Source organism: Equus asinus, chromosome 5 (genome assembly GCF_041296235.1).
Source record: "Equus asinus isolate D_3611 breed Donkey chromosome 5, EquAss-T2T_v2, whole genome shotgun sequence".
NCBI classification, from domain to species: domain Eukaryota; kingdom Metazoa; phylum Chordata; class Mammalia; order Perissodactyla; family Equidae; genus Equus; species Equus asinus.
Genome location: NC_091794.1, coordinates 80,355,613 through 80,377,713, shown reverse-complemented (window position 1 = coordinate 80,377,713; position 22,101 = coordinate 80,355,613). Strand labels below are relative to the sequence as shown.

Here is a 22,101-nt window from a genome sequence, read left to right as displayed (position 1 = left end):
GGCAACTTGTGTATCTTCTTTGGAAAAATGTCTATTCAGGCCCTTTACTCATTTTTGGCTTGGGTTGTTATTTGTTTTTTGCTATTGAATTGTGTGAGTTCCTTATATATTTTGGATATTAATCCCTTGTCAAATATAAGAGTTGCAATATTTCTCCCATTCTGTGAGTTGTCCTTTAATTTTGTTGATTGTTTTCTTTCCTGTGTAGAATCTTTTTAGTTTGATGTAGTACCACTTGCATATTTGTGTTTTGTTGCCTTTGCTTTTCATGTCAAATTCCAAAAATCTTTACAAAGACCAATGTCAAGGAGCTTAATCCCTATATTTTCTTCTGGGAGTTTTATAGTTTCAGGTTTTACTTTTATGTCTTTAATCCATTTTGAGTTGTTTTCTGTGTAGGGTCTGCAAGATAAGGGTCCAATTTCATTCTTTTGCATGTGACTTTCCAGTTTTACCAACATCATTTGTTGAAGAGACTATCCCTTCCCCATTGCGTATCTTGGTGGCTATGAGGAAGATTAGCTGATTGTATACGTGTGGGTTTATTTATGGGCTCTCTATTCTGTTCCATTGGTCTATGTGTTTGTTTTTATGTTGGTATCATAATGTTTTGATTAGTATAGCTTTGTAATATAGTTTAAAATCAGGAAGTGTGATGCCTCTGGCTTTGTTCTTCTTGCTCAAGATTGCTTTAACTATTGAGGTCTTTTCTGGTTCCATATGAATTTTAGGATTTTTTTTTTCTATGTCTTTGAAAAATGCCTTTAGAATTTTTATAGGATTTGCATTGAGTCTACAGATCACTTTAGGTAGTGTGAACATCTTAACAATATTGATTCTTCCAATCCATGAACACAGGATATATTTCCATTTGTGTTTTCTTCGATTTCTTTCATGGATGTTTTACAGTTTTCAGTGTACAGATCTTTCACCTCCTTGGTTAAATTTATTCCTGAGTATTTTATTCTTTTTGATGCTATTGTAAATGGCATTGTTTTCTTAACTTCTCTTTCCAATAGTTTGTTTCTAGCATATAGAAATGCAACTGATTTTTATATATTGATTTTGTATCCTTCAACTTTACTGAATTCATTTGTTAATTCCAGCAATTTTTGGTGGAGTCTTTAGGATTTTCTCTATATATGTATCATGTCATCTGCAAACAGAGACAATTTTACTTCTTTCTTTCTGATTCGAATACCTTTATTTCTTTTTCTTGCCTAATTGCACTGGCTAGGTCTTTTAGTACTATGATGAATAAGAGTGATGACGGTGGGCACTTTTGTCTTGTTCCTGATCTTACAGGAAAAGCTTTCAGTTTTTCACCATTGAGTATGATGCTAGCTGTGTACTTGTCATGTATAGTCTTTATTATGTTGAGGTATATTCCTTCCATACCTAATTTGTTAAGAATTTTTGTCATGAAAGATGTTAAATTTCATAAAATGCTTTTTCTGCTTCTATTGAGATGATCATGACTTGTATCCTTCATTCTGTTAATGTGATATATGACATTTATTAATTTGAATATGTTGAACCATCCTTCCATCCAGGGATAAATCCCACTTGGTCATGGTTCACAATCCTTTAAATGTACTGTTGAATTTGGTTTGCTAGTATTTTGTTGAGAATTTTTGTATCTGTGTTCACCAGGACATTGGCCTATAGTTTTCTTTTCATGTAGTGTCCTTATCTGGCTTTGGTATCAGAGTAACTGTTGCCTGTAAGGTGAGTTTGGAAGTATTTTCTCCTCTTCAACTTTTTGGAAGAGTTTGAGAAGGATTGGTATTAATTCTTCTTTAGATATTTGGCATTATTCATCCATGAAGCCATCTGGTCTTGGGAGTTTCTTTGTTTGGAGATGTTTAATTACTGTTTTAATCTCTTTACTTGTTATTGGTCTGTTCAGATTTTCTATTCCTTCATGATTCAGTCTGGTAGGTTGTATGTTTCTAGGAATTTATCCATTTCTTCTAGGCTATCCAGGTTGTTGGCATCTAATCGTTTATAGTAGTCTCTTGTGATCCTTTCTATACCTGTGCTATCAGTTGTAATGTCTCTTCTTTTATTTCTGATTTTATTTATTTGAATCTTCTCTCTTTATCTTTAGCTAATCTAGCTAAAGTTTTGTCAATTTTGTTTATCTTTTCCAAATACCAGCTCTTAGTTTTGTTAATCTTTTCTATTGTTTCTCTGGTCTCTATTGCATTTATTTCTGCTCTGATCTTTGTAATTTCCTTTCCTCTGCTATCTCCGGCTTTCATTTGTTCTTCTTTCTCTAGTTCCCTGAAATGGAAAGTTAGGTTGTTTATTTGAGATCTTTAATTTTTCTTAATGTAGGCATTTATTGCTATAAGCTTTCCTCTTAGAACTGCTTTTGTTGCATCCCATAGGTTTTGGTGTGCTTCGTCCATTTTCATTTGTTTCAAGATTTTTTTTATTTCCCACTTGATTTATTCTTTGACTCATTGGTTGTTCAGGAGTGTGTTGTTTAATTTCCACATATTGTGAATTTCCAGCTTTCCACCTGTTATTGATTTCTAGTTTCATACAATTGTGATTGGAAAGATACTTGGTATCTTGTCAATCTTGTTAAATTTGTTGAGACCTGTTTTGTTACCTAACCTCTAGGATCTATCCTAGAGAACATCCCCTGTGTGCTTGAGAAGAATGTGTGTTCTGCTGCTGTTGAATGCAATGTTCTATAAATGTCTGTTATGTCCATTTGTTCTAAAATGTAGTTCTAGTCCAATGTTTCCTCATTGGTTTTCTGCCTGGATGTTCTAGCCACTGTTGAAAGTGGTGTATTGAAGTCTCTTATGATTATTGTATTGTCTCTATTTCTCCCTTTAGATCTTTTTTTTTCTTTTTGAGGAAGATTAGCCTTGAGCTAACATCTGCTGCCAATCCTCCTCTTTTTGCTGAGGAAGACTGGCCCTGAGCTAACATCCGTGCCCACCTTCCTCTACTTTATATGTGGGACACCTGCCACAACATGGCTTGCCAAGCAGTGCCATGTCTGCACCCGGGATCCGAATCGTCAAACCCCAGGCCGCCAAAGCGGAATGTGAAAACTTAACCACCGCGCCACTGGGCCAGCCCCTCTCCCTTCAGATCTTTTAATATTTGCTTTACATATTTAGGTGCTCTGATGTTGGGTGCATTATATATTTAACAATTGTTATATTCTCTTGATGGATTTTCCCCTTATTCATTGTGTAATTACCTATTTTTTATCTCGTTACAGTTTTTAACTTTAAGTTTATTTTGTCTGTTATAAATACAGCTACTGCTCCTCTCTTTTGGTTTTTATTTGCATGGAATATCTCTTTGCATCACTTCACTTTCAGCCTACGTGTGCCCTGAAAGGAAGTGAGTCTCTTGTAGGCAGTGTATATTTGAGTGTTGTTTTTAAAATTTATTCAGTCACTCTTTTTCTTCTGATTGGAGAATTTAATCCATTTACGTTTAAAGTAATTATTGACAGGTAAGGACTTACTATTACCAATTTTTAGGGGTTTTTAGGGATAATTTTGTCATTCCTCTGTTCCTTTCTTCCTGTCTTGCTATCTTCTTTTGTGATTTGATGATTTTTTACAATGGTATGCTTTGACTCCTTTCTCCTTATCTTTTGTGTATCTACTATAGGTTTTTGTTTTGTGGTTATCATGAGGCTTACATAAAACATCTTATAGTTATAACAATCTGTTTTAAACGGATAACTACTTAACTTCAATTGTGTACAAAACTCTACATTTTACCACTCCCTCACATTTTAAGCTTTTGTTGTCACAATTTACACCTTATTACACTGTGTGTTCATTAACAAATATTGCAGCTATAGTTATTTTTATTTTCGTCTTTTAACATTTATATTAGACTTAAAAGTGATTTACACACCACCATTACAGTATTAGACTATTCTGAATTTGACCATATACTGACATTTACCAATGAGTTTTCTATTTTCATATGTTTTCATGTTACTAATTAGCATCCTTTCATTTCGGCTTGAAGAATTCTCTTTAGTATTTCTTGTAAGGCAGGTCTAGTGGTGATGAACTCTTTCAGCTTTGTTTGTCTGAGAAAGTCTTTCTATCTCCTATTTTTGAAGGATAGCTTTGCCAGGTAAATTGTTCTTGGTCGGTAGTTTTTCTTTCAGCAGTTTAGATATGTCATCCCACTCTCTCCTGGCCTGCAAGGTTTCATCTGAGAAATACACCTCATGGGAGTTCTTTTATATGAGTTACCTTTTTTTGGTACTTTTAAAATTCTCTCTTTCTCTTTGATTTTTGACGCTTTAATTATATTGTGTCTTGGTGAAGTCCTCTTTGAGTGGGTCCTGTTTGGGGACTTCTGAGCTTACTGAACCTGGATGTCCAAATCCCTCCCAAGATTGGGGAAGTTTTCAGCCATTATTTATTTAAATACGCTTTCTGCTCCTTTCTCTTTCTCTTTGTTTCTCTGTCTGTCTGTCTCTCTCTCCCTCCCCCTCTCTCTATCTTTTCTTCTGGAACTCCAATAATGCACATATTAGTTGTCTTGAGAGTGTCTCACAAACCCTGTATATTTTCTTTATTGCTTTTCATTCTTCTTTCTTTTTTTCATCTCTGATTGGATAATTTCAAACGAGCTCTTTTTGAGTTCACAGATTCTTTCTGCTGTTAATCAAGTCTGCAGTTGATGTTCTCTATTGCATTTTTCATTTCATTCATTGTATTCTTCAGCTTTAGAATTTCTGTTTGATTCTTTTTAATGATTTCTCTCTCTGGTTGAAATTCTTGCTTTGCTCATGTATTATTTTCCTGATATCCTTGAGTTGTCTATCTGTATTGTCTTGTAGCTCACTGAGTTTCCTTAAAACAATTATTTCAAATACTTGCAGGCAGTTAATAGGTGGCTATTTCTTTGAGGTCAGTTTCTGGAAAGGTTTTTGGTTTTGGTGGTATCAGGTTTTCTTGATTTTTCATGCTTCTTACAGTCTTGCATTGCCATCTTCACATTAAAAGATCTATTTTTTTTGTCTTCACATTTGAAGAAGCAATCCCCTCTTCCAGTTTTTACTGACTGGTTTTGGGAGAGAAACACCTTCAGTAGTCAGCCTGGCTAGGGATTCCGAGGCTCTTCCAGACCTTTTCTATGGATGTGCCTGCTCCACAACTCTTGTTCCCTCTTGGGATTGGGAATTCTTAAGATTGTATGCCTTCTCTTGATCCTGCAAAGCCAGAGAGTGTGTGCTGAGAGCCTCCCATTTACTTTCCCTAGAGAAGTGTCCTGAAATGCTCATATTCATATGATTTCTCCAAATCCCATAGATTTGAGCTGGCTGTCTGCATATATTTGCAAACTGCAGAGACTTGTACTCTCCACCTGCAGGGGCACATATGGGAAGTTGGCCACGGAGGGATGGAGTGTCTGAGGCTCATGGAGCATTAGGGTTGCCTGTGAGCCACTTGGGGGTTCTGCAGGCAAGGTGTCCAAAGTGGCACTTGGGTGGGCTTCCCAATGGAGTCTGCAAAGAGGTTAGTAGGATCTGTGGCCTTTTGTTGACTTCCAAGCCCTGGCTGCTGTGAGTTCCTGCCTCTCTTCTCTGCTCCCAGACTCTCCCAACCACTCAGCTATGCGAATCCTTTCTGTATTTTGGTTGGAGTGAGAAAGAAATTGGCCATTTGAACAGCATACTGCATGGCTGAGGAGGCCAGGGGCTCACTCACTTGGCTCTTTTGGCCAAAGTACAGGCCAATGGGGTCTCTCTTGGCACTAAGCTGTGCCACATTCAGTAAACAGTGACACAAGTAAAGCGGAATTGTTCTTCTTATCTTCTTTAATGCGTCCATTCTCAGGGAGTTTTCTCCAACAGTGTGCTGGAACTTCTCCACTGGACTTCTGAACTCCCGAAAGGTACTCTCATTGGTGGGTGGTTGTCAAAATTGATACTTCTGGGAAAGACAATGGTAGAAAACTGCTATTCCTTCATCTTGTTGAAATCACTCTCTAATTGCTTTTTAAATCATTTTTATTAAGTTGAAGCTTACTGCATTTATTTTAATTACAAAAATCTTTTTCTAGTAAATGCGTTAAAGTCTATAAAAATTTCCCACAGTATTTCTTTGGCTGTGTTCTACCTGTTTTGATATAATAGTCTTTTTGTTATTCATTGACATATAGTTTGTAATTTCCTTTTTAATTTCCTCTTTAACCCAAGAGTAACTTAGAATATTGCTTTAAAATTTTTAAGCATATATTTTGTTTTGCTACATCTTAGTTGTTAATTTCTAATTTCATTGCACTGTACTCAATGAATGTTGCCTGTGTAGTGTCTTTTGGGGGAAATTTTAAAAAAGCTTTTCATCACGGCTTAATACATGATCAGTTTTTGGTAAATGGCCTTCTCTTGGATTCACTTTCAATTTTGGTTTGCTGTAGTTTGTCTTCTAGTATTTTTTTTCCAGAGTATTTATATAGGCAGTGAAATTTCTGTATTCCCATGATGTCTGAAAATGTTTTACTTTTATTCTCACATATATGATAGTTTGTACTTTATTCAATGAACATTTTAAGAGTCCTTTATGTGTAAGCATAGCAGTGAAACCTGGATATTACAAAAATATATGTCTCCTATCCTTGAAGAATGCATAGCTTTGTGGGTAAGTCAGAGGACAGATGAGGTATAATAGAGGTATGGAAGAGGGAGCTGCTAAACTTGTTAAGAGGAAATATGCAGGGGAATTCAAAAAGTTTCAGTGGGAAGTAATCTTTTAAATTGGTATAGAAGTTGGGTTTCAAAAGTCTAGGAGGGGAAAATGTTGGTGACACATGCAGAGAAAGGTTCCAAGACATAGAAATGTGAAAGAACAAAATATATCTGCAGATAGTCAAGTTGCCCAAGGTAGCTGGAATAAAAGGTGTGTGGGTTGAATAACCAAAAGAAAATCCAGGATAGATGTGTTAATATCAGATAATGAAAAGCTGTAAGTATCAGGCTAAGTAATTTGGACTTTATCATTGAAGCAATGGAAGCCCAGTGTCAGAACCAAGACTTTATTCAGGTTCCTAATTCCAGTCACAAGTCTCTTCATTCTCTGCCACATGATCTCCCTCCTTGGTTAGCAAGGCCCTGAATGACTGGAAGGCTTCTCCAGACATGTCCCTCACTTCCCCTGCATGCCACTTCTCAAATGTAAGGGGCTAATAATTCTCCCCTAAACATTCTCTTCTCTTTCATGCCTTAGTATGATCAGGACTGGCCTGGCTGGGTAATTGCTCGAGCATCTAGGGTGGGATGTCTTGTCCTCAGCAACACAAGTGGCAGAGATCTGAGGGGCAAACCAACTTGGATGTCCTAGGGACCACAGTTCCAGTATCAGAGAAGGCCAAGAACAATTTGGGTCCAGAGGGCTAAACACAGATAAAGATCATACAGGCAAGACCTGGAAGCTGGATGAAGATGGCATCTGAGTAAGAGCAAGTGAGGAACAAGTTGGGGCTGGGGGCCTGCACAACAGCCAAAAATACTGCACACCCCTGGAATTTATGGGCTGGTGGGCAGTTGGAGTCTGATTAGATCAGGTTAGCAGGGCATATATCACACTTCTGCAGATTCTGCTCCTGCTAAATGAAATATGCATTCATTTCTTCACATAGAAAACTCCTACTCATCCTTCAATACCCAGCCTAATGTTTCTTCTTCCAGGAAGCCCTTCCTGACCTTTCTCAGATACAATTCCTCCCTCTTCTATCCTACAGTGCCCTGTGCTAGCCTCCATTAATGAATTATTTTAGTTATTTGTTTATATGGCCATCTCTCTCTTTAGACTTCACGTTCCTCCAGGGCAGGAGCTGTCATTTATTTCTCTGTCCCAAGTACCGAAAGAGGGCCTATACACAGTGTCTGGAGATTGATAAATGTTTTTAAATGTCCAAGACTGAGGATTTCAAATCTTCTAATCTTGACCTTGGCCTGAACTGCATAGCACTCTCCTTCCTCAACTCCCTCCACCTGGTTCACAAGAGTTATTTGCACCAAAGAGAGATCTATGAAGATATTTGCACAAAGGAAATGGCCATGAAATATTAATGAATTAGGCTCCACCGCATAGAGGACTCTTTGTCCACACTGGAGGCAGGCCTAGAACTAAAGCTTTTGCCCCTTTCTCCCTAATCCCACAGTCAAATTCTAGTTATCTCACCACTCTGTCGGGAGGAGCAAACCAGTCAATGAGAAGAAACAAGTGGGTTAATCCCAGGACATTTGGCAGAAGAGGTTTGGAAGCATTGTACTTTCTGTAGTGTTTTAATTTATTATCACATTCATTTATTAATTTTTAATTAAAATTAAATTTTTACATGTGCATTTCCTTTTGCTATGTGGGGTTTTTTTCGAGGAAGATCAGCCCTGAGCTAACATCTGCTGCCAATCCTCCTCTTTTTGCTGAGGAAGACTGGCCCTGAGCTAACATCCATGCCCATCTTCCTCTACTTGATATGTGGGACGCCTGCCACAGCACAGCTTGATGAGCAGTGCCATGTCCGCACCCGGGATCTGAATCATTGAACCCCAGGCCACCAAAGCGGAACGTGTGCACTTAACCACTGTGCCACCAGGCGGGTCCCCCTTTTGCTATGTTAACAGATCAAAAAGCCTATTCACCTTGATATATTACAGATATTATAAAGGCATTGGATAAAACTTAACATACATTATATTTGATAATATATAATTTTTTTCAACCTTTGGAATTTTTTAAAAAACCTTTGGAAATTTGAAGTTTGACATTTTTTCAAAGTGTACACTTCAAGTGATTTTTAATATATTCGCGAAGTTATGCAGTCACCACTGTCAGTTCCAGAGCTTTTTTTTTTTTGAGGAAGATTAGCTCTGAGCTAACATCTGCCACTAATCCTCCTCTTTTTGCTGAGGAAGACTGGCCCTGAGCTAACATCTGTGCCCATCTTCCTCTACTTTGTATGTGGGACGCCTGCCACAGCATAGCTTGATAAACAGTGCATAGGTCCGTACCTGGGATTCAAACCGGCAAACCCCAGGCTGCCAAAGGGGGGTGCACAAACTTAACCACTACGCCACCTGACCAGCTCCCCAGAACATTTTTTATCACTGCAAAAAGAAACCTTTACCCACTAGTAGTCACTGCTCATTCCCTCCTTCCCCAGATCCTGGGACCACTGATCTACTTTCAGTTTCTATTGCTCTGTCTAATTTGTACATTTCATATAAGCAGAATCATACTATATGTGACCTTTTGTGTTTGGCTTCCTTCACTCAGCAGATTTTCAAGGTTTTTTATGCTGTAGCACGTATCAGTGCTCCATTCTTTTTTACCTTTTTTTAATCCCCAAAACACATTCCAGTGTGTGGATATATCACAGTTTGTTTATTCATTTATCAGTTGATGGATATTTGGGCTGCTTGTAATTTTTGGCTATTACGAATAATTCTGCTGTGAACACTTGTGTGCAAGTTTTTGCATGAACATATGGTTTCATTTATCTTGGGTATCTACCTAGGAGTGGAATTGTCTGATCATATGAAAAGTCTATGTTTAGTTTTTTGAGGTACTGCCAAACTTTTTTTCAAGGAAAAAATCTTCTTGAGGAAGATCAGCCCTGAGCTAACATCTGCTACCAATCCTCCTCTTTTTGCTGAGGAAGACTGGCCCTGAGCTAACATCCATGCCCATCTTCCTCTACTTGATATGTGGGACGCCTGCCACAGCACGGCTTGATGAGCAGTGCCATGTCTGCACCCAGGATCCGAATCGTCGGATGTTCACATTCCAACCATCGTATATAAGGCTTCCAGTTCCTCCACATCCTCACCAACACTTCCTGTTTTTGTCTTTTTGATTGTGGACATCCTAGTGGTGTGAAGTGGTATCTCATTGTGGTTTAGAGTTGTAGTTCCTAATGACTAATGATTTTGAATATCTTCTCATGTGCGTATTGGCCATTTGTATATTTTCTTTGGAGAAATGTCTATTCAAATCATTTGCCCATTTAAAAAATGGGATTACTTGTCTTTTTATTCTGTTACGAGTGTTCTTAAATATTCTAGATACAAGTTCTTTATCAGGCATGCAGTTTGCAAATATTTGCTCCCATTTTGTGGATTGGCTTTTGAGTTTCTTGATAGTGTCCTTTGAAGCACAAAAGTTTTTAATTTTGAAGTCCAATTTATCTATTTTTTTGTTTATTGCTTGGGCTTCAAGGGCTTTCTTGCCTGAACCAAAGTCATGAAGATATACACTTATGTTTTCTTCTAAGAGTTTTGTTTTAGTTTTTGTTTTTGTGGGGAAGATTCACCCTGTGCTAACATCTGTTGGCAATCCTCCCTTTGTTTCACTTGAGGAATATTTGCCCTGAGCTAACATCTGTGTCAGTCTTCCTCTATTTTTGTGTGGGAGATGCCCCCACAGCATGGTCACTGACGAATGGAGCAGGTCCCACCCAGGATCTGAATCCCCAAACTCAGGCTGCTGAAGCAGAATGTGCAGAACGTTAACCACTGGGCCATGGGGCAGGCCCCCTTTTCTAAGAGTTTTATGGTTTTAGCTCTTACATTTAGGTCTTTGATCCATTTTTTTTGTACATGTTGAGAGTTAGGGGTCCAATTTCATTCTTTTGCATGTGGATATTTGGTTGTCCCAGCATCACTTGTTGAAAAGACTCTTCTTTCCCTATTGAATTGTCTTGGCACCCTTATGAAAAAGTAAACACATCAGGGCCGGTCCTGTGGCCAATTGGTTAAATTTGTGCACCTTGCTTTGGTGGCCCAGGGTTTCGCTGGTTCAGATCCTAGGCATGGACCTAGCACCACTCATCAAGCCACGCTGAGGCAGTGTCTCACATAGCAGCGCCAGAAGGGCCTACAACTAGAATATGCAACTGTGTACTGGGGGTGCTTTGGGGAGAAGAAGAAGAAAAAAAGACTGGCAAAAGATGTTAGCTCAGGTGCCAATCTTTAAAAAATAAACATGTCAAAAATGAAAGAGTTTACCTATTAATTCTCAGTTCTATTCCATTGATTTTTATGTCTGTCTTTATGCTAGTACCACACAGTCTTGATTACTGAAGGTTTGTAGTCAATTTTATAACTGGGAAGTGTGAATTCTTCAGTTCTGTTCTTCATTTTTGAGATTGTTTTGGCTATTCTGCTTCCTTGCATTTCCAAATGAATATCAGGATCACCTTGTTAATTTGTTAAAAAATGCCAGCTGAGATTTTGATAGGGGTTACACTGAATATGGGATTAATTTGGGAGTACTGTCATCTTAAAAACATTATGTCTTCCAATCCATGAACATGGGATGCCTTTCCATTTATTTAGGTATGCTTTAATTTCTTTCAATGATGTTTTGTAGTTTTCAATGTGCAAGTCTTACACTACCTTTGTTAAAATTTTTCCCGTTTTACTCTTTTTGATACTATTATAAATGGAATTGTTTTATTAATTTCATTTTCAGATTATTCATTACTAGTGTAGAGAAATACAATCAATTTTTGTATATTGGTCTTGTAGCCTATGATCTTGCTGAATTCATTTATTGGCTCTAAGGGTTGTGTGTGTGTGTGTATTGCTTAGATTTTTCTATATACCAGAAATTGTCTTCTGTAAATAGATTTAGTTTTACTTATTCCTTCCCAACATGATGTCTTTTATTTTTTTTTCAATTGCCCAGGTTAGAACCTCTAGTACAATGTTGAGCAAAGTGGTAAGAGTGGACATCTTTTTCTTGTTCCTAATCTTAGGGGGAATCTTTTCATCATTAAGTATGATGTTAGCAGTGGAGTTTTTGTAGATACCCTTCATCAGGTTGAAGAAGTTCCCTTCTACTCTTAGTTTGTTGATGGTTTTTTTATAATTAAAGGGTGTTGGATTTTGTCAAATGCATTTTCTGCATCTATTGAGATGACCCTGTGATTCCTGTCCTTTATCCTATTAATGTGGTATATTACATTGACTGATTTCTGTATTTTGAACTAACCTTGCATTGATGGGATGAGTCTCATTAGGTCATGATATATAACTTTTTATATGTTGTCAGATATGATTTGATCATGTGTTTTTTTTAGAATTTTGTGTCTATATTCAAAATGGATATTGGTGTGCAGTTTTCTTGTGGTTGGTATCAGGGAAATCCTGGTCTTATAGGATGAGTTGGGAAGTGTCCATTTTTTGGAAGAGTTTGTGAAAGATTGGTATTAATTCTTTAAATGTTTTTTAGAATTCACCAATAAAGCCATCTGAGCCTGGGCTTTTCTTTTTGGGAAGTTTTTTTTTATTACCAATTCCATTTCTTTACTTGTTACAGGTCTATTTATATTTTCTATTTCTTCTTGAGTCAATTTCAGTAGTTTGTATCTTTCTAGAAATTTCTCTATTTCATATAAGTTATCTACTTTGTCAGCATACAATTATTCATAATATTCCCTTATGATTCTTTTTATTTTTGTAAGATCAGTATTTTTGCCCCTATTTTATTCCTGAATATTTATGTCCCTTACTTCATTCCTGAATATTTCGTTACATGCTAGGGGTCCAATTTAAGTGTAATTCCCCTGAGCAAACTTAGCTGCTGCCTCTTCAGAGCCCCTGAAATTGCTGCATTCCTCACCAAATGCCCTGAAATCATTGATTTGTAAGTGCTTATTTACAAGGAAAAACTCCCCTTGGCTCTACATTTCCTTTCTTCAGTACAAGATCTGGCCCAGAGGAAAGATACAAAATGTGTGCTGGAAGACAGAAAGCTGGAAGGCAGGGTTGGAGGCAGGTGGCCTGAGGCTCAGGAGTCTTCTCATCTGAGGCATCCCTTCTTATGCCTGCCCTGACTCTCCTACTGTCTACAAATCTTCACATCTGGATGTCCCTTCATGCCTGTGCTTCTAACTCTGTACTGTGCTTCTCTGTTCACTTTTTCTTCCCTGTGTCTCTGACTTGCTTTTTTGTTTACTTCTTTCTGTCCATCTGCCTTTCTTTCCCTCTCTATGTTTATCGGACTTACCGTGCACATCTCCCTTAAGGCATCTGGCCTTCAGTTGCCAATGGAGGAAGGGCTGTTCTTGGGGAGGCTGAAGCAGTTGGGCTGCCCCATGTCCCCATTCTAACCACTGGAACCCTCGGAAGTGGGTGAGACAAGGGGATGACAGATGGGAGGTGGGAAGGTTGATAGGATAGTGCTAGGCTGTGGGAGAGGAGGAGGGGGCTGTATGGAGATCTCAGGGGAGGCAGGAGTTTGGGGGACCACCTTGAAATTGGGAATTGCTCTAAGGATCTCTTATTGAGAAGGCGGCAAGAAGGCAGATGCCTTCCACCAAGATACCTGCAGTCCAAAGATGTTCCCTGTTATAGTCACCAGGAACGGTGAGGCTGAGTGTGCTTTTGGAGCCTGCTCACCTATCCCTCATTTCCATTCCTTCTGCTTCTTCTCCTCTAAGCACCCCATGCTCTTTCCTACATATGTAACTGTGGACCCTCTAGAACTAGTTTAACTGACCCCATCTCTTATCAACAGAGTGCTTAAGAATTGCCTTTCAGAAAATCTGCGAAGTCACATAGCTAGAGTATGTGCAAAAGAAGAAATCTTGACCTGAAATGACTATGGAAACAAAGATCCTCCTTCCCACAGAACCCAAGGACTGGGACACGATTGGAACTTGAAAATCGGACTCATCAGAAGAGAGAGGTTCCTCATTAGGGAAGATTCGGTGTGAAAATTCCTTCCCCACCTCATCAAAAATGTTTAAAACCAGGGCCGGCCCCATGGCCGAGTGGTTAAGTTCACCCGCTCTGCTTCAGCGGCCCGGGGTTTCACCAGTTCAGATCCTGGGCACAGACATGGCACCACTCATCAAGCCATCATGAGGCAGCGTCCCACATAACACAACCAGAGGCACTGACAACTAGAATATATACAACTATGTACTGGGGGGCTTTGAGGAGAAGAAGAAGAAAGAAAAAAAAAGATTGGCAACAGTTATTAGCGCAGGTGCCAATCTTGAAAAAAAACAAGTTTAGAACTCTCTCATAAACGTTTAGAACCCCATCATAAATGTTTAGAACCCAGTCATAAATGTTTAAAACCTTACCGTAAATGCTTGAAGCCCACCAATCAAAACCTGTCCCACCAGCATTTCTGTGTGCCAGCCTGTTCTCCCTAACCTCTTAAATTTCCCCCCAATTGGAGAGACAGATCTGAGGGCACACGCCCCTGCCCCCCATCCTCCCTGCAGACAGATCTCACAGAATAAAGCTGATTTCTCTCCCAAAGGCTGATGCCATAATTAATTGGCATGTTTATGCACATAGACAAGTGAACTCCAATTTTGTGGGGTAACATGTACATTCTACACCATATTATAGATACATGAATAGACAGAGGTCACAGCGAAAAAGCTCTTTATTAAGATTGCTCCTAGCAAATGCTATAGAACTGGGGGATTGGAGTCGTAAGTGAGAGGTTGCTGCAATGCTCCAGGCATAAGGAATTAGGTACAGATAAAGTTAGATAATAAAGAGGACAGAGAATAAGAGAAAATCCTTAATTCTTCCAGGTGAAATGGACCTCAGCAGTCCTCCTGCCACACCTCTCTCTAATCCGGGTTGATCCCAATGCATCCTGACCTATGGTCAGCCAGATTCAACCTGATCCTCTCAACAGAAACAGGGAGCTCATTGCTTCTCAGGACAATCCTTCTGTCTATGAACAGCTCTGAGTGTCAGAACATTTTCTGTGGTCACTCTGAAGCTTGTCACCCTGGTAAAATTTACACTTAATTCTAAATTGATGTCTATGAAGAGCGATTCTTATCCATCTCCCCTAACACAACTCTTTAGATACTTCTGTAGACAGACATCAGCATCCTTCCTAGCTTAAATTTCTGCAGAGAAAACATCACCAGTTGCTTAGGTTATTTTTTTCACCATCACAATACATTTTCCTACAGGCTGCAACTTGTCCACATACCCCTCTAAGACATGCGTCACAGGTGTAAATTCTACATGCCGAATGTGTTTGCCCCACTGGAGAGGATAGGTATCAATCACCCCTCCTTGACCTGATGACATAGCTTCTAGGACAGAGTCCATGACTAGCATCCTTGCTTTAATAATTTAACAAATATTATTGGAATTACTACCATATGCCAGGCACAATGACTGACACTAGGGAACGAAACAAAGTCCTTGCCTTTACAATCTAGTTGGGGGTGACAAACAATAAGCAGATAAGTAGATAAGCTTTTTAAGAAGTGAGAAGTACAATGAAGAAAAGTGGCTCACTGATGAAATGACAATTGGGTAGAAATCCGAAGGAAGTGAAAGAACTGACCCTGAAGATATCTGGTGAAAGAGAGCATAAGTACTGGATAGTGTGGCAAAGGTCCTTAGGTGAAAGCCTAGTTGGGAGCTGATGGACTAGAAAGGAAACAATGTGGTTTTTGTGGAGTGAGCAAAGAAGACAGTAATGGGAGATAAGATCCAAGGGCTAGATCACACAGTGAAAGTTAAGAGCTCAGTTTTAGACATGATGAGTTTGAGGTGCATATTAAAGATCCGAGGGCCAAGTTCAAGTAGGTAGTTGAACACATGGATTTCAGAGGGAGGGTCTGGGCAAGAGATATAAGTATGAAGGTGTATTTAAGCCATGAAACTGGCTGTTTTCAAACAGTTTTTCTTGTTGGGTGAGATGTCTTTCTGTCTTGATTCTGTTGCTCAGCATATTATATTGTTCTCCTTACACTGTGTATAACAGATGTTAAAGGGGAAAAAGAAACCTCAGAGTTGTCCAATAGATTTGACCCAGATATACTTCAGAATTTCTGCTGCATGTTGATATTTCAGATATTCTGCATCCAGTCCAATTCTTACCTCATTCACATCAGCCACAGTGGAAGGGAGCCCTTCCTCTGATTTGAGCCCAATTCCTCCTTTTATAGCCTGGATCCCACCCTTTCCTGCTTCATCAAATGATTTACTCTGTCCTAATCCTGCAATTTCCCCCTCCCTATTAATTGACTATTTCCTTCACCAGATAAGCAAATCAAAATTCTCATGTCATAAAAAACTATATTTCCATCACCATCTAGCTCCTGACCTATACTTCTTTCTACCTGGTACAAATGTCTTAGAAATGCAGCCTATGCTTACTTCTTTTAACTTACTTCAGGTAAACATCTGATTAAACTATTCTCCCAAAGCCTCCTTGTTGCTAAAAGTGGTAGTCAGCTTTTGGTCTATGTCATACTTTATGCCTATGCACATTTCACCACAAAGACCACCTTCTCCTTGAAGACATTTTCTCTCCTTGGGTTTCTGTGTCACGTGTCATCCATCTTTGGCCACTCAATAGCATCTTCTCCAGATTGTATCCTTGAAGCCAACCCTTCAATGTTGTAGCCTTTCAGAGTTTTGTTTTCAGCTCCGTTCTCCCTCTACACACTCTCACTGGATGATCTCATTCTTTACGGTAGCTTCATTTCCCACAGAAGTGCTGACGACATTCAGATTCCTATCTCTAGAGCTTCTCCTCAGCTCTTAGCCCATCAACCCAACAGAGACTAGGAGTTCCACAAGCTCCCTGGGTCCAAAACCAGACTCACCGTGTGCCCTCCTGACCTCCTTCCCCACATTTCGCATCCCATGTTCCCCATCTCCTTGAATGCCATTATCACCCATCCATTTACCCAAACCTGGAATTCATCCTTGACTCCTCTTTCTTTCTCACCACTCCAAAATCACTTACCTAGACTCACAGATCCCACCTCCTCTAGACTCTTGTCAAATATTTACCTTTAATATCAATAATCACTGCCTTAGTTCCCACTCTCATCTTTTCCTTCCTAAATAATCACAGTAGTTGGCATCCTCCTCCTCCAATTTAGTCTCCACACTACAGCCAGAGTGATTGTTCCTAGATATAAAACTGATGTCGTGCCTATTTAGTGGATCCTTATCTTCCTTTCAATAAAATCCACTTTCTTTAACCTCTTCGTCAGGGCACAATAGGTCCCCCATGTCCTTGCCTACCTCTCCAGCCCCATCTCCTACCACTCTCTGGCTTAGCTCATGCTTTCTAATTCACACATGATGCTCCATCTGCATGGCATATCCTTTTCTGCACTTCCCCTGTAGTCAGCATCTACCCACTCTTCAAAGACCAGCTTGACTCTTACCTCCTGCAGGATATTTTCCTTAACTCCTCAAATTGAGTTAGGCTTGCTGTAGATAGCTGCCTGTAATAAAAGGAGCGAAGTACATTTCCTCATCCTTTAGTTTGTCAATCCCTCATCCCAATTCCCTGTGGTTTCATCAGTGCCAGGCTAGAAGGAAGAGAGAGATGACATAAGGGGCAAGAAAATCCTGAGTTGACTGGTACTTCCTTGAAAATCTAGAAATTGTGCTTCCTGTTATTCTCTGGTATTTAAAGATGATCCCTTCACTTATGTAACCTCTCATTGTATTCTCTCATTGTTATTAGTTTTTAAAAATCCAGTCTGATAATCTTTGTCTTTCAATTGGCTTGGTTAGTACATTTACATTTAATGTCATTGCTATTGTAATTAGGTTTAAGTCTATCATCTTACTACTTGCTTTCTGTTTGTCCCAAGAGTTCCTTCTTTCTTTATTCCACTTTTCCTGCTTTCTTTTGAATTACAGTAGTCCCCATTTATCCAAGGGGGATATATTCCAAGACCCCCAGTGGATAGTACTGAACCCTATATATACTACTTTTTTCCTATACATACATACCTATGGTAAAGTTTAATTTACAAAATTGGCACAGTAAGAGATTATCAATAATAACTAATAATAAAATGGAACTATTATAACAATATACTGTAATAAAAGTTATGTGAATGTAGTCTCTCTGTCAAAATATCTTGTACTGCACTCACTCTTCTTTTTTTTTTTTTCTCCAGTAATTTTATTGAGATCACATTGGTTTATAACATTGTGTAATTTTTGGTGCACATTATTGTTTATCAATTTCTGAATAGACTCCATTGTGCCCACCGCTTATGTGCCCCTATACCCCTTTCACCCACACTCCAACCCCCTTCCCCTCTGGTAACCACCAGCCTGTACTCTTTCTTGTGTATTTGTTATCTTCCACATGTGAGTGAAATCATGCAGTAATTTGTCTTTCTCTTTCTGGCTTATGTCACTCATCCTACCCTCAAGGTCCATCCATGTTGTTGCAGAAGGATGATTTTGTTGTTTTTTATGGCTGAGTAGTATCCCATTGTATATATATATACCACATCTTCTTTGTCTATTCAGCCATAGAAGGGCACTTGGGTTGCTTCCACATCTTGGCTATTGTGAATAATGCTGCAATGAACATAGGGGTACATAAATCTCTTTGGATCATTGATTTCATGTTCTTTGGATAAATACCCAGTAGTGAGATAGCTGGATTGTCTCACTCATCTTATGATGATGAGGTGAGATGGTACAATGCCTACCTGATGACATGAAGTGAGGTGAATGAGTAGGCATTGTGATGTAGCATTGTTTTCGGATTGCAGTTGACTGCAGGTAACTGAAACTGCAGAAAGCAAAACCAGGGCTAGCAGTGGGGAGCTACTATAATTGAGAACTTTTAATTAATCCCTTTATAGTCTGTATTATATTTTCAGTCTTACTATTGGGTAATATTCTTTTGATTGTTATTCTAGAGCAGGGGTTGATAAGCCTTACTTTTTAAAAAAAGTTTAAAAAGCCAATAGAAATATGCTATAGTGACTGTATATTGCTTGCAAAGCCTAAAATATTTACTGTCTGGCCCCTTATAGAGAAAGTGTGCTAATACCTAATCTGGAGACTAAAATATACATCTTTGACTTATTATAGTCTCACTTAAATTAGTACTTTACCATTCCCAAACAATGCAAAAATCTTACAACAGTTTAATTCCGTCTTCTTCTCCTATTCTTTGGGATATTTTTGTCACAAATTCTAGTTCTACCTATATATTTAAAGGCTCTCATGATATTGTTATTTTTATTGCTTTAAATAATCTATACATTTTCTATTTCTGGTGTTCATTCTTTTTTTCAATTCCACGTTTCCATCAGGGATCATTTTCCTTCAGCCTAGAGAAGTTCTTTAATATTTCTTTTACTCTGAGCCTTTTGGTAATCAAGTATCTGTTTTTGAGAGAAAATGATTTTCATTTCTGAAGAATATATTCATTAAGTACAGTGTCCTAGCTTGGTAGTTTCCTTCCTTCCCTGCCTCCCTGCCTGCTTTTCTGCTTTCTTCTCTCCTTCTTCCTTCCTTATTTTCTTCGTTCTCTTCTTTCCTTTTTGTTTCTTCTTTTTTCTTTTCATCCTTCCTCCCCACAAGCAGCACCCATCTCTTGAGCATGGAAATACAAGATCTTGAGTCTTCAAAAAGTATCATTTATTTTCAAATAATAGTTGATCTTTTGCTGCTATGGGCTTGAGTCAGATATCTAATAACCGTGTCTCTGAAGTTGCAGAGTAGCCGTCAAGCTATTCAAATACTTCCACTGAAGCTCATTTTGGGAGAAGCTTCAAAGGAGGGCCAGACAACCCAATTTAGTATGAAATTCGCAGCAAATGTTGTAGCCTCAATATCCAATTCTTTCTTTGACAACTTTGAAATCTTTTATAAGCGGCACGAACTATCATGTTTATGAAGTGTAAGACATAGTTTTGGATCCTCCTTTTGCATGTTCTACATTTTGAAATGTGGAATTTATTATTCGGGATCTCATGATAAACTGGGATTAAATAGTACAATATTAACATGCTCTTTCATATCAAATAGAAATTCTTTTCAAACTTTTGGTCCCTAGCTTTGTGGGTGTCCTAATATGCATTTACTTTGCTACTGGTGTCTAGAACTCGTAATATATGAGTAGCAGCAGGATTTGAATCTGGAGATTTCACCTGATGAATGATGGCTCTGTTCTTTCTCTACACAGGAGAAGGATGCAGGACTTTCTCTGGGGAAATCACAGCTCTCTTACCGAGTTCATTCTTCTAGGATTCTCTCGTAATGCAGAGATAAAAATCATTTTACTCAAGGTCTTTCTCTTCCTCTATCTCATCGCCCTTCTGGGTAATGGACTCATTATCACCTTGATATGCATCGACTCCTCCCTCACACCCACCCATATATTTTTTCTTGTGTCCTATCCATTCTGGATATGGGCTATGTCACCACCACAGTGCCCCAGGTGGTGCATGTGGTTTGCAGAAATAGACCATCTCCTACATTGGATGTGTGGCCCAGATGTACATCTTCCTGATGCTAGGAATAACTGAGTCTTGGTTTTTCACAGTCATACCTTATGAGAGTTATGTGGCCATTTGCCATCCCCCGAGGTATAAAGTCATCATGAGCCTTTTGTTGTGTGGGTTAATGGTGACCTTCTGTGGATTCTGGGGTATCAGCTGTGCCCTGATCTACATTGTCTCTGCTATGATTCTTCCTTATTGAGGCCCCAATGAGATAAACCACTTCTGTGAAGTACCTGCGGTTTTGAAGCTGGCCTGTGCAGACACATCTCTCAATGACCAGGTGGACTTCATCTTGGGCTTCATCCTTCTGTTGGTCCCGATCTCCCTCATCATCATTGTCTACATCAATATCTTTGCTGCCATCTTGAGGATCTGCTCAGCTCAAGGGCAACTCAAGGCCTGTTCCACCTGTGCCTCCCATATCACCATGGCCACTATGTTCTCTATTCCATGTATAGCTATGTACATGAGACTTGGCTCTGAGGCCTCTACCGAAGACTGCAAGAAGTTGGCTCTATTTTATGACATCATTTCTGCCTTCCTCAACTCCATCATCTATAGCCTTAGGAACAGAGATATGAAGAAGGCTGCCCTCAAGGTGATAGGCTGGGGCAAAGGCCAGAATGAAGTCGCAGGAGTATGGGCACCACCAACTAAATCTGGGACACAGCCTACATGACTTCTCCATCCAAATTCTTTCCAATATCTAGTGGGCACACATGATATATTAATGGGTTAGATCCAGTGAGATTATGTATGAGAAGACCCAGAAGGCTGTGGGAGGGGGTCTCCTTCAAGCATGAAGACACCAGACACTCGACTCTATGAAGGCAAATCCCATATTTGATTCATCTCTGTATTACCAGTTAACAAGCCCTGACAATGAACTGGTATCAATATTCATCTTTCCTATTACTAAATGAACATGAGACTGAGTGCTTGAGCTCTGGATCCACGAAATAAGTTCCAACTGATGGGCACAAGATGACTTCCAGACTCTCAGATCAGTGACCCAACCATAGCTCAATCAAGGATTTGACAAGTTCTGAAAACAGGACAGTTTAAGAAAATTTAATAGTGATCATATAAAATAGAGTTTAGGGAAGTAATACAGGTCAGTTTTCCTCCAGTACTACTAGGAGAGTATGAATTTAGGGGACATAAACCCTCATGCCACTAAAGAAAGGAGCTCTGTTTTAGTGAAGTGATATTTGTAGCGGGCAGCACAATCTCCTAGTAATGGGGTGAAAATCTCCCCCAACTCAGAAACTTTCATAATGCATTTTCAACTTTATTGAAGTACATTGACATACAATAAACTGTAGACATTTAAAGTACACAATTTGATGAGTTATGAAATGTTTATATACTGCCATCATAATCAAGATCATTATAACATCCTCAAAAGTTTCCTTGTGATTCTTTGCAATTCCTCTGTATTCGTTATATATTGCTGTGTAACAAATTACCTCCCAAATTTTCTGGCTTAAAACAACAAAGATTTTTTTTTTTTTGCAGTTTCTGTGAGTCAAGAATGTGGGTGAAGATTAGCTGGGTCCTCTGGAATAGACAGCAATGAAGGTACCAGGTGGAGCTGAAGATATCCTAAGGCTCGACTGGGGAAGGATCTGCTTTCAAGCACACTTGATTGTTGCCAGGATCTAATTCCTGGTAGGCTATTGGACTGAGGGTCTCATTTCCTTCCTGACTGTTATACAGAGCATCCATCAGTTCCTTACATGTGGGCCTCTCTCTAGAGCAGTTTGCCACATGGCAGTTGGATTCCTCAGAGGGAGCAAGCAAGAGAGTAATAGA

At 39.0% G+C, this 22,101-nt stretch overlaps 1 pseudogene; it reads left to right on the top strand.

Moving 5' to 3' along the window:
* Nucleotides 1-19,974: 19,974 nt before the first annotated feature.
* LOC106847765 (olfactory receptor 2A12-like) lies at nt 19,975-20,965 on the top strand (annotated as a pseudogene).
* Nucleotides 20,966-22,101: the final 1,136 nt, after the last annotated feature.